A 17780-nucleotide genomic window follows, 5' to 3' on the forward strand; every position below is an offset into this window, starting at 1 on the left:
GGGTGTCAGCTGATGTAGAGAAGAAAGCAGCAAAACCACAATGACACAAAGCGTTAAATAACGTTATTTGCTGGCTGGCAGAAGGCAATGGAAACACATTCATGTTGTGTTAATGCTTCGTGGCAGTTGTACTGACAACTCCTGTTTTTGCCGCCTTTAAAATGTTAGTATAGAGTTGTTAATAGGGTCGCTGTACCGTTCGGAAATATAACACTGATATTAATATTTGAAGAGACTTCGATTTGCAAGGCTAAGAGAGATGCCATATAACAAAACGGGGTTCCATTTCCAATCCGTGCAACCCAACCACAAAGCTCTAACCCTATTGATACTTTCAGAGTTCCTGTTTGTTTTCCTGAGACCGTATTTCATTCCCATCTCTCTCTCTTTCTCTCGTCCTTATTCTGTTTCACGCTCCTTCCTCTTTTGTCACTGCCTGAATGCGTTCCTCGCTTCTAGATCGTTTCTCTTCCCTCTATAGTTTGGTCTAATAGAATGTCGCTTTCATTTTAACATGTAAAGACAAAATTACAGTGACTTTCCAGCCTTGCCGCCCGCCCCTCGTCTCCCATATCGACCCGAACTGTCGTCGCTGCGGTAACCCGCTACTTGCTGTGTGGCTCCTCCAGTGCTTGGAAACCCATGTCATACCGAGGGCGAACTTGGTTCGAGGCGTACAGTGTGCCCGCAAGCAAAGAAGTTGAGTGTCATTCACTCGCTCCTCACACCCCGCTGTATAACAGCGGCGTCCTAGCAACCCCCAACCCCCTCTGAAAGCACTATGCTTACACCAGTGTACTGCACGCAGAAGGTTTCAGACTGACCTCTGGTGTGCGCAAAGCAAGTAGAGCAAGAAACAGCGGGGCAGTGGTTGCTCCTTTATTGTTGGCGGGAGAACTACGTTCCGTTATAACCCATACACGCTGCACGCGACCAAACCCACTGCGCATGCTTGTTGAGACCGGCCACGTGTAACAGCGGAGACGGCATCTGGTACTCGGTGAATGTTGACTCCGTCTAGTTTAGTATATAGGAACCAAATCTTCGGAGGAAATATTGCCTCCGTATTCAGGGAAACAAAAGTGACTTTGACACCTGCCTACCAAACTACACGGTATCATAACACAGAAGGCCGCAGTCTTATTATCCACCTCATGACAAGCTCGGGTTTGACCATCTGTTTGTTTGTTCTTCAGTTTAAGTAACAACTGAACCAGCAAATTGGCCCAAGTGGGATTTGTATTCAGGACATACACCTTTCGAATCTCGGCTGAAGTATTTCGTGGTTTGTGGTTTTCCTCATTCTCTCCAGGATTTTCCGTCATAATTCCTTAATTATGCAAATCGGTTCCCTCCGTATAGTCCGGGCTGTCGACACTGTCGAATATAATATATATCAAACGTTACAATGGTTCAAGGTCATTGTGGTGTATGACGCTGTGTAAGTTGCTTGATTGGAACCAGCTTTTCGGGGGACCGTGCTGCCTCGATCTTCACGGTAGAAAAGCGACTAAGGCTGGGGCCACACGAGCGCACATAATGCGTCCGTTGTAGAAATAAACAAGAGAGACGAATGCTACGCTTTCTTCTGGCTTAGTTGCAGACAAAAAACTACGCACCGCATTCTGCAACTGTGTGGTGTCCTCAGCAACGTCCGTCATAAAGTACGTTCGTTGCAACGGACGTATTTCGTGCCCTCGTTTGGCCCCAACCTTAGATGTATTTTTATGAAACTGCGGCTTTATATCTCAGAAAATTTAAATTTAAATTTTCATGCCGTGAGAGCATCAGATCTCGCAATGGGCTAGTTCGTATCTCAGTTTACTTTGTGCTTTATCAAGTTCATAAGTTAATTAGAGCGTTGTCTTGTATGGGTTTGAAACTTGGTCTCGCGCTGAAGAAGAGTGTTAAATTGAGGCGTTCTGAAGGCAGGATGTTGACCCGAATATTTGGGCCAAACAAACACGAAGTAAGAAGAGGAGGTTGGAGATAAATTCTGGACGAGGAGCTTCGTAATATGAACGCTACCAGATGCGATATTGTAGCATTCACCTCCACCGTGTCTGTATACACATGTGTGTCTTAACGCCTACACACGGCGTGACGGAGGGAAACAAACACATCACCACAACTCATGCTGCGCATAAATGAAATTATACTTCGGATTTTAAATTTAAATCATAAAATGAGAAAGGATAGCTACACTAGATACGACAGTGCACAAAATTGCATCAGTTTCTTTTCCAACAATTTTAATGCACCTGATGATGGCCAAATAGGTTCAGACATGTTGTGCAGTAGACGTGTTAAATAAAGGTGTACAACTTGAAACATTTAACTTTACAACTTCCAGCATGAGTTGCACGTGAGGCAGCAGTAAGTATATGAATAGAAAGTATCACAATGGGATGTAGCACATATATATGAAATTACAGCTTCAGACAAATTTTATGGGAAATCCTGTAGGAAAGCAATCATTTTTGACACAAATAGATGGAAGGCTGATATTTAAATATGGTTTGGATGTTTGAATTGGATTCAACTGGCTCAAGCGCTTAAATTTTCGCTTTCCGAAAATTCTGGGAATTTCTTGGCTCTTTATTGGAGTAGCAGATCTTTCTGGGTCTGTGGACGAGCTAGTCCTCTAGACTCCATACGTCATTATGATAATAGGCTTGCTTAAATGTCTCTTGTTTCTCGAATTTATTCTACAAATTGAAAGTAATAATAATAAAAATTGTTCCAATTTGAATTACAAATCCAAAGAGACTTTCCATGCACTTGGATAATCTAATTCGTTTACGGCTTAGAACAGTGGTTTCGTTTAAGACTCGCAGCAAAGTAACAAAGGTATATGTGGAGGCGCATTATATACAGGATGACCCATTTAAAGTCGTACTTAATAGAAAACATTTTATGATATCAGCCCATAATTTTGCAGTCCCGGTCCATATTGGAACTTCAGAACGGTTAGCGGATCTGACAGAATGCGGCCCTACATGTCCCACGCGATAACTGTGGACATACAGGAATATTTCCAAGGGATTGTGGCCATCCAGGTCTCCGAATCTGACATCCCCGAATGTAAATAGGACAAGACATTCTGAACGAAGTGGTTGCAACCTTTCCACCGAGCGAGTTGGCTCAACCGGTAACGTTTCGGACTTGTATTACGGAGTACCTTTAAGTTTTGCCTGCGATATGTGCCATTGCTTTATTTGAAGTTAATCTAAATAGCATTTAAGAAGTCAGTTCGTACCTCACAGGAAACATATTACGTCTCCGCTACAGAGACAAGCCAGTCTGTTTATTATGAGAACCATACAGAACACACTCGGTGGACAGAATGAAGAATTCTTGAATGTTGAAGCAGATGGTACGTATTGTTGCCGTTATGGTTTAAAAGGTTGAAGCGCATTTGCACGCTTCAGACGCCTAAACTATGTATAGCACAAAGGAGCGCCATCGTCTCCCCGATACAACATGGCCGTAACTGTGTTCATCTCCGTCTGCCGTGATACCTGCCACTGAGTGACTTCAGAAGCCAGACAACCCCCTGTGTGTCTGTGGAGAGATCGCAAAACCCAGCCGCTCGATTACCATGAGTTGCAGTGTAATGTGTGCAAAACCGAACTAAAGGTAACGGGCCCACGGTAAAGTTACACAGGGAACAGTTCTGCTGTCAATCAAGGCTAATGCATCCGTTCATTCGGACATTTGCGGGTCTCACGGAGGTTGCTGTGAAGAATACAGGCTTTAGGATGGGACGTTTCGGGGGAACCTCCTGCATAAAACTCTTAGGCAGCGTCTACACGAGCGCACAAAATGCGTCCGTTGTAACGAACGTCATGACGTCCGTTGTAGAAATAAACAAGAGAGGCAAATGCTACCCTTTCTTCTGGCTCCATGCAGACAAAAAACTACGCACCGCATTCTGCAACTGTGGTGTCCTCAGCAACGTCCGTCATAAAGTACGTTCGTTGCAACGGACGTACTTCNCATAGGGCACGCGGTAGCGTAGTTGCTTGGGGCACTATGCTGTAAACCGGAAGACCGCCGATTCGATTCCCGATAAGGTCATTGGAGTTTCAGTTGAACTAATCTTCGCAGCCACACTGTGACCCTGGATCGACTCAGCCTCTGACAGAAATGAATACCATGAATCTTCTTGGGGGTAAAGGGCAACCGGCCGGCGCGTAAGGCTGACAACCTCACGGCCATCTGTGAGCCAATTTTCTATAAAATGTGGGAGCCTCGAAGTGGCACAACCCTCTGGGCCTTCACGGTCTGTTACAGGGATAACTTTATGTTTTGTGCTGTTTATCTTGTTTCCTTAGTTACTTTGAAGTGCCACATCGAAAGCATGCTACTTGATTTTACTCAGTCCCTCCTGTATTTACGGACTCCAGAACATACACCGTCGGAGGATGTATGACTGATGAATTGGAAAGGATTTGTAAGGATGAGGTCGTGGCCTGCTTCAGGTACTATCCCGGCATTTGTCTGAAGGGACTAAGGAAACTCAGCAAACACCTCAGTCAGGATAGCCGATGTCGAAGCCGAGATTGGAACCGCGCACCTCCCGCATACAAGTCGAGAGCGTATCGCTAGGATGACCCGCCCAGTGGCTTCCTTTGAACCCCCCCCCCCAGAGTATATACACATCTTGCAGAATGGCAGTGTACATATTTCCGTCTTGCACGAATACATATTTATTTTCCCGTATTCTAGATGAGGAGCGAATTAGAGTTTACGCTATCATGATGCTTAACCCCGCTCCGTAACTTCGCTTGGGGTGGGAGCGAATACAGCGGGGCTGAACGGGATGCTACTTATATTTTATTCATCTCCTTGATCCCCGTCCTTCTTCGTATGGATTTGTTCTCTGAAGCCATGAGTCCGCCATTCCGGCTCTGGCGAGTTCAGTTCTCCCTCTGGAGACCAGGAAATGACGCTCCTACGGCGTTCAAGTGGTAATCTTGGGGCAAAGTACGGGATATACATGATAATAGGTGACCAACTCTTGGTCCGCGTGCCGTTGTCGATTCGTAGTTCTCTTTAATCCTCTGTAGCCTGAGAGAGAAAAGAGAAGGTGGAAGGGGGAGGGAACAGTGAGAGGCGATGCATTTTACATAATCAAAACACAAAACGTCTCCGTCTTGAAGGTTACCAGACATTGCCCACTCGTCCTTCTGGTAAAGGTGGGTGGGACAGAAGGTAAAGCGATGGGAAGTGGACTGCTCTTTCAGGAGAGGAGAGTAGCTGATCAAGCTTTTACTTCGTTCGAACCGAATTCTGAGAATGAACTCTGGAAGGACTACATACGAATATAGGTCATGCAGCGAAGGTTGAATTGGAGGTGGAAGAGAGAAGAAGAAGAAGAAGAAGAAGAAGAAGAAGTGGGGGTGGTAAGAAACTATCTCCGATTTTGAAGGTTCCCAGGCAGTGCCCGCTTGTCCTTCTGGGCCTGAAGTGAGAGAGAGAGAAAGAAGAAAGAAGGAAAGAAAGAAAAAAAGAAAGAGCATCGATTTAAGAAGGTTCCCAGGCTTTGCCCGCTCGTCCTTCTGGTAAGAGTAAAGTGAAAGTGTAGGCGTTAAGATGATTAGAAGCAACGACTTGAGAGAGTTGAGAGAGAGGGGCCGCGGAGCTTTTAATTTCAAAAATTAGAGTTTACGTGTATAATTTTGGTAATTTTGACAGCAAGGGACCGTAATTTTGATGAATTTAAATCGGGAGGGCTGCATGAGAAGCATGCAGTAGCAACTTGGAATTTGGGAACCATCTCAGCATTTGCTTACAAGACAGAGGAAAACCAAGAAAACCTGTGTCGAGATGGCCGGTCGCAGGACCTTCCGGATACGCACTGACTTCTAGCCAGCGGTCCGGCAAGCAAAACAGACGGGCGATTCCCTAACGTTTCCCTAGCATGTGTGCTTATTGCTTTATTGATAAAGTTTACAGTGCGTACATGTCAATCACCAATCACAATACACTGGTTAATTTACAATTTCAATAAATTTCGAAATACAACATCTATCAACATCTGTCTGTCATCTTGATTCACTGCAGTCGTCACCTCTTCAGTTGGGCTCTCATGTTGGTCCAGCGTCCAGCGTAGAGATTAGCTCTTGGTGCTGCTAGAAGACTGAGTCCTCCGGTATTCCTTCTGATGATTANTACCATTGGGAGTTTCGTAATAATTCGTAAAACCTTGTTCTGAAATAATTCTGAAATTATTAATATGTATTTTGGCCGCATCTGGGCCTGAAGATCATCGAAGTGTTACTTAAACATCCAGTTCGTACCTCACAGGAAACACATTACGTGTCCGCTACAAAGCCCAACCGGTTGATGCCGTATAGGGAAACAGTCGCTGTTTATTGTGAGAACCACACGGAACACACAACTACACTGTGTGGGCGTAATGAGGGAACGTCCGAGCGAGTATAAGTTCCTCAAGAAGGGCTCCGCTCTGTAGAGCTGCTTTATGGGCCACTTCCGATACCCGCGGGTTATCGTCCGATTTATTTAGGAACCGTACTCATGTTCGCCCGGATTTATATGGGGCTACAAATTGCTCTTCCATCAAGTTTGTTTTTTATGATAATTACGGAAGTAAACACACAGTAGCGCCAGTAAAATCTAGGCAGAGACGCTTTTGCCAGTTCTGCCCGTTTATTTTGTGAGGTTATCTTACACATCAAGTACTTACTGTATTACTTTTCATTAAGAGGCAAGAAGTTACAATTAGAATCGTATACAGCTCGAACCTGAAGACGAGACTTCAGGGGGAAGTGAAACGGAAGCTTCGTGCTCTGTAGGTTCCCAGGCAGTGCCCACTCTTCTTTCTGGTGTAGTGGAAAGAGGGCAAAGCGTTAGACAGTGGAGTCTGTTATGAAAGTCAACTGGAATTTTGATTTTAGGGTAAAGTTTTGATTTAATATTGGGAGAGACACATTAGCGCGAAATATTAGTGTTAACATATAAAGGCCTCCATGTGAAGCATGCATTGATACAGTGGAAATACAAATTCAATTTGTACCTCACGGAGGCACATTACGTCACCGCTACAGAGCCCAGCCGTTTAGGCTGTTTAGGAAAACTTTCCGGAGCATCGAAGCCAGCACGACACAGTAGAAAACCATAACACGGTCAAAGGTGGGCGAAAGAAACATACGGAATGATACATCGAGCATGCGATGCTCGCTACCCACTAGTTGCTAACCGCTGTTCTGCATTAAAATTGAACAAAGGGGCTAATTCTGCCGTTGCGATGTCTCTCACGAAATGGGAGGGCGAAGCGGAAAGCGTTCACTCCATTTTCAACAAGAAATTGGCGCCCCAGAGTTTGTGTGAGTTATCACGTCCGGTCTCACAGGACATACGTTGTCCTCTGCTATGGAAATGTTGCTCTGAAGTAATTGCAGTATGGAGGTCTGCACTTCGATCGCATGTCTAAGCACTTTTCATTTCATAGTCAAATACGCTTCACGGCCTTCAGGGCAAAGACGAAATCCGTTTTTTGCCACTGTTTGATCCTGCTTTAAAAAGTTTTATGCCGAATTAACACTTTAAAGCACACAGTAGTCAGTTTATGCGCCATACACAGTGTTATTTTGATGTTTCGTAGGATTCTCACAATAAAGAACAGTAATTTCTCAAAACAACTTTAAGCTTTTGTCTTTTTAATGGAAGTGTAGTGTGTTTACGTTCCATATTTTGAAAAAATGAAAGCAGGCTTATTCTGTCTCCATGCTGTCTGTGTGCCTGTGAATCCACCCCACCCCATCTCACCCCACCTCACCCATTAACTTTTGAATCTCTGATCGAATCTTGATGAAACTTGGTATGTACATCATGGCACCTGTGTCCGTCTCAACGGAGTACTTCACAAGTCTCTCCCATCCCTCCCATGTTTGTGTGTGTATCCCCATATCGTTACTGCTCGGTAACACGTTACTGCGGCAACGAATACATGCAAAAATCGAAGCATCTTAGACGCGTATGTCTGTGGGTCTGTGTGAGTCTCCTTATCGTTGTAGGCGACAGCTCGGTAAAGACGTTCCCCCGGCAACGAAATTAATTTTTGAAGGCGTCGTTTTCTATTCGGTCCTTGTTTATTAAAGAAAAGTAGGCAATTTGTTCTTGCGAAAACTTCTTGTTGTATATATTGAAGCGCGTAGAACCGTTACTGGGTAAGGACCTCGAAACAACATCCGTTACTATGCAGCAACAACGAGATAAGCAAATATACCAAAGTCGTTACTGGGTAACGCCTTCGCAAACAAAACACGTTCCCACGGAAACGATTTGAACAACAAATAGAAATGTGTTTTCTGTTGGTCCGTGCCGAGATGTTAAAATCAGGGGACAAATTTGGAAGTTAAAGTTGCTCCAATAAATATTTATCTGTGTGCGCTCGAGGTGCACACGGAATCGCATTTTGGTTTTCATGTAGTGTCTCGTACTCTTTTCCGATATAACCAGAATTGGAATACGACAAATTGTAGCACGACTGGCCGGTCGCAAGTTTCGTAAAAATCCATTTATCGGTTCTCATATTGTTACGTGCAAGTGACGAGGATGGCCAAGTGAACAGGAAATTTCGATCCCGAACACCCAACGAGAGACAGGAGAGACTTCTGATTGCTGTGTTTTCGTAATTTATGTTAGTCACTCCAGGCAAATGCCGGATAGTTCCCAAAATAGGCCACGACACCTTCGTTCCATATTCTCTCTGACTCGTTTCACCTTCACCCCATCATTGGACACTGTGCCGCCTGAGCTACATAAACCGCAGGCGCGCAAAGCGGGTAACGTTAATGACCAGCTTTGTCTCCTGAAGCAGTGACTGTCAACTCCTGCATCCCCACCTTAAAACAATGATTTTTCCATTTCCTGGGGGGATAAACCGGCGGGGTCCTGAAACTGACCCTTCCATTTCTTCACCGCGTGATGCTTAATTAAGCCCACCAGTAACTTGATTTTGCTTTCATACTGTCACGTGATGGAGTGGCAGTAGACGAGGTTTGGATTGGTAATCGGATTTGTTGGACACTTTAACACAGAACTCGTGACTACACTTTACAGATCAGTATCACACAGACACTAGTTCCTTCAGTCACGTCCTCCGTAGCCGTTGGTTGGTAGCGGCTTTCAGCAGCGGACCTTCCCCTTACTCTGGGATCCCGAACTGCCTCCGGCCTCAGCTACCAACTTCTCACAACTGCAACACCCATTTATCTTCCTGCCAGCATACTATCTCTCGAATGACTGGTAATGGAAGCTGGTCTTCGTTATATAGCTTCAGCACGAACCGCACAGAAAACACCGCTTCTAACAGCTCTTCTTTTGCGTGCGCGTCTGTTTCGGCCATCACGTGACAGCTACTGAGCCGTTACCTATCAACGGCTCTCTCTGCTGACTTCACAATTCTTGCTTTCGGCAGACACACCACAATACATACGTGTCTGTATTATGAGTCAGTAGTCACGTCCCACCCGTTGAGAAACACTGGTCCAAGCGTATCGCGGTGAACTTCCAGCAAAGATAATGTTATGACCTCTCGTAGCATGGTCACAGGGGGTACTGTCGCGACATTTTGCTGTCCGCAGTGACTTACGTGATGAAAAATTCCTAGAAAAATAAGAGAAGGAAGGAAAGTCAATCCGTTTAAAAAAGAATTCGACCCTCACCTGGCTGTGACAAGGACGGGGCGATGTGAACCGAGAGATGGATGCAGGAAGGAACCAAGTTTAAATGTGCTGGAGCAATGACCAGCAAATAGCTAATAATGCCAGCTCGCCATTAGGGAAAACAGTTGGATCTTAAGTTGTGAGCAAAAGTGGAACACGTGCGCGCACAGTGTCTTCTCGTGAGTCGCTCTGTATTCCGGGCGCGCGCCGTCCTGTGCAGGGCAAAGGCATCCAGTCTCGTGACGAATGGAGGACTGTGGAACACGTACCTAATTTCGTGGCGAATGCAGATTGCCGCCCGGCCCAACAAAATTGGCTCAACTGGTAACCGCTTTTGATTTGTATTCGGAAGACGCGTGGTTGAAATCTGGTTCCGGACAGAAGAAAGATCTATCTTGTGTCTAGATTATGAATTTGTGGGCTGTGGCACCGTGGGGATACCGTGGGCGGATACCTTGTTTCGGCGGAACACGTTTTCTCCATCTTCAGGGTTGAAGTGTATAGGTAGGCCTGGTTATGTAGGGATGTTACAAGAAGGGTAATTATGAGGCCGGAGGAAGGGGTAAGGAAATGAACCCGGACCTAGCCAGTAGGAAGATGTGGACTGATAAGTAAGCGGTCCATGGAATGCCACGTTGGTTTATGGTGGGCTGTTTGCTTATCCGTGTCTCTCCATATCTTCCGACTGTCAATAAAGTTTATCGCCACAGGTGGGGAGCGGATTATTGAAAGAGAACTGGCAGAAATCAAGTGTCGGGTCCACTAGGAATGGACAAAAGCGGCCTTTTCCGCAGCCAGCATAAATTTCTTTTCGTCACAGCTGAGAATTAATTTTGTGTGTTCAAATGAGCAGCAATTTCCTAGGCAATGCCAAGTCGTGGAGACTTTCATTGTTTTAGTGTTGCATTCTGCGCACTGACTTATGCCGTTTTCTTTCCAAGGCCGCGGCCTAATTGGAGTTCATACCGAGAAATGTGAGTGGCGTGGGATGATCTAGGCAGGACGTTAAGTCATCGCTACGTCCGCAGGAACTGTTCTAAAATATCTTGGAGGCTGGAACAGAGCGGAATGCACTGAAGTATGCATAAGTATGGCAGGAGTCTACACGCCCCAGTGTTTGTCGTGTTTGTATTTTGATTCTGTTTCACTGTATGTTCCAGCGTTTCATACTGACACATCCTATGTAACTATTTTAAAATTGCGATGGTTAATATATTTTAATGAGTACAGCCGTTGCTATGCAATAGGTGAATCAACAAACGGCCGTTTATAGACAACGGATTGTAAACACACCTACAACAATAAAGGAATTGTTGGAAATATGTTTTCTGTTGGGTCCGCACCGGGCCTATATAACGAGAACCCCAGGCCGGCTCAGGGAATTTTAGAGTTAGCGGATAGTTGGCAGTTTGCAGTTGACTGGGATAATTGAGAGTTGAGGGTTGGCAGTCAGTTGAGCTCTGCAAGGGAGACCGAGAAGAGATGGCTCTATAGTTGAGTTCGTAGTTGTCAGTTGGCAGTTTGGGATTGGAGAATTGACAGGAGTCTTGCACGGGCGGTTGTGACTAGGATCTGAGCGCGGGAAGCTCAAGACTCCACTTTTAGAAACCGTTGCCAGGGAACGGCTGGTTAAGACACACCAGCCTAAAGAGGCTTAGTGTTTGCTGTGTCCAGTTGTAAAATTCGGAGATAGCTGTGGTACTGTATTACTTGTGGTTCCTAGTGGTGTCAATAAATCCAATATCCAATCCATACCCAATCTATAGTCACCCCAAATCGTGACAATGTATTTATGTGTTTCGCATGATTCTCACATTAACCAGTTTTCCATAGACGGCTTTAACCAGTTGGTCTTTGTAATACAGTTATTGTGTTTTCTGTGAGGTACGAACTGATATTTCTGCAATATTCGGATAAATTTCGGAAGGTTGACTAATGAATTATAACTGACTGTGGGATGTGACGGCGTTTCGGAGGGACATCGTCAAACATTACCAGACTACACGGCGTGTTAGTCCAGAGACAGTATTCCTGATATTCACTGCAGTGAGAACTTCGAATCTCGTATAACTACGCCACGTGAAATGTGCCATGTACTCTTTTCGTAAATTCTTCCAGACTCACAGAACTTACATGCATTTACATTATAAGTTAATTAGCCTTTCAGTGCAGTCTTTTGCATTGAAGGGCTTGTCTTTCTAGCATTTAAATGGTGACCTGCCTTATGTCAGGGGTTCGACGTTCCACTCTGTGCGAGGAGGTTCTCTTCTTGCTGCGAATTCAACTTTAATGTAAAGCGTCAGACCAGGTCACTGCCACTTCCTTTTAACCATGCTGTTGAACGTGTGCAGTTGATACAGCGTCACCGAAAGTCCCATTGATGTAGGTATGAGTCATCTTTCGTATTCGGAAGGTCCTGCGTTCAAATCTCGGCCCTGAGACGGGCTGTCACGCCTTCAGATAATTTTCAGATTTCCCCCAGTGCCTCGAGGTAAAGGCTGGCGCAGTACTTTCCACATTATTGGCATTCGCCTCTGTGCGGTAGCAAGTAGTGAAAGCATCATTAAAGAAACACGCCTACAGCGGCCGTAGAGAACTATCATACAGAGTAATTCGTGATCCCTGCGGAAACCCCGACAGTAATTTAGAATCACAGTACTCTTGTAGCCATGTATTTGGTCTACAGAGTGATTGTAAACTACTGTTGTGATTTCCGGAAGGGCGTATGATTTACCCTGTACATTAAAGAGTTCTCTCTTCTAGAATATACACCGTGTAGTCCGGTGAAAGTCAACAGACTTTTCGGAGGAACATGTCAGCTCCGATCGTCTTGCCGACATGTTCCTCCGAAACGTCTGTTGACTTTTAACGGACTAGATGGCGTTATATCATAGAAGATAGAAACTGCTGTAAGAATGTCAGATCATAGATGCATCGTTTTGATAGTCCTCGAAGTCGGTAACAGCCAGACGTATATTGTGTCTCTAATATGCAGTGTTTTAAATATTTGGGTAGCTTGTTAACAGATGATGGAAGGTGTATTAGTGAAATTAAATCCAGGATTGACATGGCAAAAGCTGCATTTAGCAAGAAGAAGAATCTTTTTACCAGCAAACTGGACGTAAATTTTAGGAAGAAACTAATGAAATGCTACATTTGGAGCATAGTTCTGTGTGGGGCTGAAACATGGACACTTAGGGCAGTAGATCAGAAACATCTGGAAAGTTTCGAAATGCGGTGTTGGAGAAGGATGGAGAAGATCAGTTGGACCGATTATGTGAGAAATGAAGAAGTGTTAATTAGAGTCAGTGAGCAGAGGAATATCCTACACGAAATAAGAAAACGGAAGGCTAATTGGATTGGTCATGTTTTACGCAGAAACTGCCTTCTAAAAGAAGTTATTGAAGGAAAGATAGATGGGCGGAGAGAAGTGACAAGAAGACGTAAGAAGATGCTGGATGACCTTGGGGACAGAAGAGGATACTGTCATTTGAAGGAGAAAGCTCTAGATCGCATTAAGTGGAGGAATTGTTTTGGAAGAGACTGTGGACCTGTCGTCTTGACAGATTACTGATGATGATGATGATGATGATGAATATGCAGTGTGATAATATCTCTGTGATGGATTGATTTGAAAGTTTTTTTGAGGGGAGGGATCTGTATAAATATGACACAATGAAACGTGGGCGGTGAATGTATTGTTCATCCAGGAGTGATAAGTAGCACAAACAAACATTCATAGTAACGAGTAAAACACGACGTGTCGGTATGGCAAACAAAAGCTGTGGAAAGTTACGCACATTAATAGTCATAAATGCTTATATATACACACACTCGCAGAACCCTTTCAGAACATGTCGCACTAATTTACTGATTTGCCCATATAGTCAGTGCCCTTTGTCCGAAAAGAATTAATAAAACGCATTCTGCTTAAATGGAATATGAGTTGTGTGTCACAAACTGAACAGTCAGCTTCATCTAAATAATATATATACAAATTCAGTCCGTACCTCACAGGAAACACATTACGTCGCCGCTACAGAGACCAACAGGTTAATGCTGACTAGGGAAACAGTCGCTGTTTATTGTGAGAACCATACGGAACACATAAATACACTGTGTGGGCAGAATGCAAAGCTTTTTAATGTTAAAGCAGGTAGTACATATACTTACAGCTCCACTGTAAAGGTTGACCACAAGAGAATAAAGAACCATATAGCTAAAGGGAAGGTCTTATTAACCGTAGAAATTAATAAAATATGCGTATATACGGAATTTGTATAGAACCGTATTATTTATATAAAAAGGCCCCTCATCATACATAACGTTGTGTATAATATAACGTGATATATGGATCTTGTTAACATCTGCGTCCCTTATTCAGTATGCTGGATCTTTAATTAATAGTTCCTGACCATAATGACCATAATGTGGTCCTGTTTCAAACAACAGATTGCTTCTTGAAAGCCCAGAAATGAATGTCATCAAAGACCACGTTTGGAAGGCAACTCTCTCCCGAAACATGATCTTCAGGCACTTGTGAGCGTGACAGGCCGAAATTGTGTACCCAGATGAAATACACGTACATGCCACGTCTCATAGAGTGACGAGATGTAAGAACCCAAAAGTCTTTGAGTAAACCATTTGTTTACCCTCTCGTAACACACCATTTGTTTTAACAGTTTTCATGTGTCAGCAGTTTACCCAGCAACGTGTTTATACGTTTCGTACGATTCTCGTATAAGTGCCAACTGGTCTCCGTAACGGAAACACTTTGTTCTCTGTGAGGTATGAACTGAATGTTTAATTAATCTTCATCTTAAAATGCTTGAGAAGTCTTGGATATGGAAAGAAATCGGACATATCTAAGTGTAATGATGTAAACGTGTTAATTTAAAATGAACTCTTGTTACAGAAGACACTTGTAGATGTGCTATGAGATGGAACGCATTCCGCCACGCCATTTCGTGTCATAGGAAACAGTGTGCAGCCTTGCGGTGTTAAGTTCCTTCAAGTTTCTTTGCTTAACATTTTTTTAAAGAAAAGTATGAACAAAATAAAACAAGAGTCCCTTTCTTTCTGCGGATGTTGGATACGTCCATTTCTCACGTCTAATGGATGCAATTAGTTGCTGCTATTGTTGATAGAGGCTATGTATCAGCGCCAATTTCCACATTTTGTAAAGAGTTACTATTTCTGGTGAAATTGTAAGTTAAGTTGTTTTATTCTCTATATTCCAGGACGCTGTAACATCCGTAAACCTTGCCGTTTCACTCTTCGCTGCAAAGGTAGGATAACTCGTTCTTTTCTTGTAGTCTGTACAGTCAGTAGGAATTGTTTAAGTAAGAACCTGGGTTGTCAAGTCGTTTTACGACTTGACAATGCCTAATGATCTGTGAATTAACTGGCACATGTGAACGGACATACTAACCATATTAAGCCCATTTTCTTTTTCATTGGCGCTACAGCCCTCATTTGGGCCTAGGCCTACCTCCATGAAACTCTCCGTTTCACTTCGGTTTTACTAGATCTTAAACATACGGTAGGACTCCTTGGGCGGGAGATCAGCTCGTCGCAAGGCCTCTACCTATACACAAACACAGAAAAACGCACACAAACATCCATGCCCTGAGTGGGATTCGAACCCACGATCCCGGCTTCCGAGCGAGCGAAGACAGTGCATGCCTTAGACCGCTCGGCTACCGTGACCGGCATTTTAAGCCCATAGTTTACCTAAATAATATATAAAGTTTCAGTCCGTACCTCACAGGAAACACATTACGTTTCCGCTACAGAGACCAGCCAGTTAATGCTGTTTAGCGAAACAGTTGCTGTTTACTGTGAGAACCATACGGGATACACAGATACATTCTGTAAGGAGAGTGCAGGGTTTTGGAATATGAACGCAGATGGTACATATAATTACCACTGTGCTTTACAGAATTAAGTAAGTACCTCTATGCAGGTCCCAGAAACGCCATTGTAACTAAGTGCCGCTGTGTATTCATTACATAATTGTATTTAGCCATCAAATAGGATACCCCAAGGGGAATAACTAACTGTCTGGTTCTAGTAATAACAGAAATTTTCCTTCACACACCCCATTCGCCATTGAAACGTGATCCTTTGACGCAGGGCCACATTTATTTATTTATTTATTTATTTATTTATTTATTTTTTAATGATTTTAATAATTATAAATACGTTCACGAATTTATTACGAAAACGTTAAATTCGCAGAATTCTTGCTACCCTCCTGTTCGGAGACTGTGTTCTCAGTCTCTCGCCTATAAACTTAAAAATTAACAAACACAAAACTTTTTTAGTTTTATCTGTTGTTTTGTATGAGCCTGAAACTTGGTATTGCATCTTATGCAAGAATATAGTTTGTGGATGTCTTGGAACGGGGAGAATTGTAAGAATATCTGAGAAAAAAACAGTGGGGAAAGTACACGCTGAGGAGTTTCATAGTTTGTTAGTATGATCACATCGTGCAGGGTGAGATGGGTGGAACATATAGCATGCATGGGAAGATGAGTACAAACAAGACACGATTCTACTGCAAAAACCAAACGGGAAGGAACCGCTTAGAACCCCAAGCCGTAGCGTCAAGGATAATATTACAAGAAGTTCTGGGAAGAACCAATTCTCTACTTTATTTTCACTGTAATTTGAGTACACTTGGTCGTCGACTTAGACCGACTTCCGTTCTGACTGACAGGTCGTAAATCGATCTGGTCGTATGTCGGCCATATATTTATTATCAGTATTTTTTAACCTTTCTAATCTTTTTATCATCTTTATAATTTTTTAATTATTATTAATTAATTTTTTTTGTGGTCGTAAGTGCGGCCGGTCGTAAGTCAACGACCAAGTGTATCTGATACGATAAGTGTAAAGAAAACTTTAGTATGTATGCATAACGAAGTCACTAAACGAAGGTTGCAGTATTGGCGTTACAGATGGGAGTGAAGTATGAAGGTCACCGTTGAGGTAACCTCAGGTGGCATGAAGTACATACCGAGTCTCATGAAGATCGATTCAGGCATTGAGTAATATTAAGGTTATTACCTCAACGATTTGAGAGGCTATGGTGTTGGTACTCGCGGTAGCGTAGTTGGTTGAGGCACTATGCTACATGCCGGAAGGTCGCGGGTTCAAGTCCCGATGAAGTCATTGGATTACTTTCAATTGATTAATCCTTCCAGCCGCACTATCGCCCTGGGGTTTGCCTCAGCCTCTAACATAAATGAGTACCAGGGATAGTCTTAGAATATTCTTGGGGGTAAAGGGCGGCCGACGCGTAGGGCCGACAACCTTACCGCCATCTGCGAGCCGATTGTCTTGAAAATGTGAGAACCTCAACATCTCACAACGCTATGGGACTCCACGGCCTGTTACAGGGATAGCTTTACTTTTTTTACTTATGGTGTTAGTACTACTGTTTGGAGGGGTTTATGTGCCCTGTACATATAAAGTTGCATACAGTAGATTTGTTCAGCCATTCAAAAGTTAATAGGTAAGATACACAAACAGACAGCAAGGTGATCGCATAACCCTAATTTTATTTTTTTTTGAAAATAAGGAAAGTGGGCTAAAATGAATCTCCAACTAACAGGTTGTGCGTTTGTGGGCTCGATTGAGTTGCCTCTGAATAAGGAGCAGTAGCAGGCTTTTGTGAACACGGCAATGAACATTTTTCTATTTCAGAAAGGCGGAAAACTTTACGACCAGCTGAAATGATGACAGCGACCTCTTTTGGAGACCCCTGGCTGGTATACAGTCTGTAAAGTGGAGCACACCGTGGAGTACAGAGGCACGAAAATGTTATCATGTGGTTACCGGCCTCTCTCTGTCTCTCTGTCTCTCTCTCTCTCTCTCTCTCTCTCGAGAATATTTATTTGTAAATGTATCGAAGTAGTTCGTCCTTTATTGCTGAACGCACCGCCTATTCACAGTAGCGATATATCGATACATCGATTCCTGTTGGCTGGGAGCACGTATGTTCTGGTTATGCTGAAAGTCTAGCAGAAGGAACATGAATAAGGAAAGTCTCTTAGCGTAATTGCGTAAGTGGGTAAAATG

General features: G+C 43.7%; 1 protein-coding gene across 5 annotated transcripts in view; it reads left to right on the forward strand.

The window, feature by feature from the left end:
- The window catches only part of LOC111874138, a 611561-nt gene that overhangs the window by 456164 nt on the left and 137617 nt on the right, over positions 1-17780 (forward strand). For all 5 annotated transcript variants that reach the window (XR_002844492.2, XM_023869365.2, XM_023869368.2 and 2 more), the window contains one exon: positions 14936-14983. The gene's annotated coding sequence lies outside the window, so the exon portion shown is untranslated. The remainder of the gene's footprint in view (positions 1-14935; positions 14984-17780) is intronic.

Source organism: Cryptotermes secundus, unplaced genomic scaffold, assembly GCF_002891405.2.
Source record: "Cryptotermes secundus unplaced genomic scaffold, Csec_1.0 scaffold26, whole genome shotgun sequence".
In the NCBI taxonomy this organism is placed as follows: domain Eukaryota; kingdom Metazoa; phylum Arthropoda; class Insecta; order Blattodea; family Kalotermitidae; genus Cryptotermes; species Cryptotermes secundus.